The sequence below is a fragment of the Schistocerca piceifrons genome, chromosome 2 (genome assembly GCF_021461385.2).
Source record: "Schistocerca piceifrons isolate TAMUIC-IGC-003096 chromosome 2, iqSchPice1.1, whole genome shotgun sequence".
NCBI lineage: Eukaryota > Metazoa > Arthropoda > Insecta > Orthoptera > Acrididae > Schistocerca > Schistocerca piceifrons.
Window position 1 is genome coordinate 923,261,103 of NC_060139.1, and position 1,367 is coordinate 923,262,469.

Consider the following 1,367-nt stretch of genomic DNA (forward strand, 5'->3'; position numbering starts at 1 on the left):
GTTCAATTTAGATGCCTGTAGGCCATTAGCAAATCAGACGGTGCCAAACTGTCTTGGTTATGGACTGGAAAATTGTTTACTTACCTTAGCGCGTGTGTACAAATCAAAAATCAGTCGATTTTAACTGCTTGTTAATATTTTTGGCTCTCAGGTGTGCACTATTTGGGAATTATAAAGACGTCTGGTACATTCATCAGTCTGTTACTATCGTTAATCAGTTTTCAGTGGAGACATATTTTTAAATACATTGTTAGTACCTTGCAAGATGGGCCGAACGAAAATTCGAATTGTCTTCCACCTACTGCATGTATTGCTTGTGGCACTTGGAGTAGCGTTATTTTGAGCATAAAATGAGAACACAGACTGCTGGAAGCATAGGAAGACAAAGTCTGAGAACAAATATAATGAACCAATTTACTGTATGGTTCTTCGTTATTCTGATTTTTAAAATGGAGAATGTGTTCTCTTACGTGAAATTTCAGACCGCATAACACTCACATACCTCCTCACAGATGTACTCTCAGCACTGAATGAGCTGCTGACGAAGGAGATATACAGATATTGTCCCTTTCCTGCAAGAGATGCAAGACTGCAATGAAGAAATAAAGTAGGGAGTCCTCCACCTACAATATAAGAAATCTGAAAATACCAAATAGTGGATGGTTTTCAGATGGCTGCCCACAGAGCAGCTGTCGTCGTGACTATCGCACAGAATTGTGATGGACTTTATGAATTCCTGAGAGTCATATTCTCACTGTTCTTTGACTCTGATCCTTGAAGTTATATTCCCCATGTGCTATGACCTGCAAGTAAAACCTGTTTCTGCATTATCTTCTCTGCAAAAAGTGTTAAATTGTCTGTGTGTAAGAGACACGTTACAGGAGTGTGTATCTATTAGTAAACCTGTATGTAGCTCGGCTTTCCATTTTCCTGTTGCATGTCATAAGTGCTACAAACTGAAGGTGATAAGGTATTGGGTTGGGTGACCTGTTATTAGTAGAATCTGTGTAAAATTGCCATTTAATTCTAGGCTGACAGTACCATTAGGCAACGGCCTTGCCGCAGTGGATACACCGGTTCCCGTGAGATCACCGAAGTTAAGCGCTGTCGGGCGTGGCCAGCACTTAGATGGGTCACCATCCAGGCCGCCATGTGCTGTTGCCATTTTTCGGGGTGCACTCAGCCTCGTGATGCCAATTGAGGAGCTACTCAACCTAGTAGTAGCGGCTCCGGTCAAAGAAAACCATCGTAACGACCGGGAGAGCGTTGTGCTGACCACACGCCCCTCCTATCCGAATCCTCACCTGAGGATGACACGGCGGTCGGATGCTCCCGATGGGCCACTTGTGACCTGAAGACGGAGTGCT

The 1,367-nt window shown here is 43.6% G+C and overlaps 1 pseudogene; it reads left to right on the top strand.

The window, feature by feature from the left end:
- Positions 1–1,046: 1,046 nt before the first annotated feature.
- Positions 1,047–1,164, top strand: LOC124778594 (annotated as a pseudogene).
- Positions 1,165–1,367: the final 203 nt, after the last annotated feature.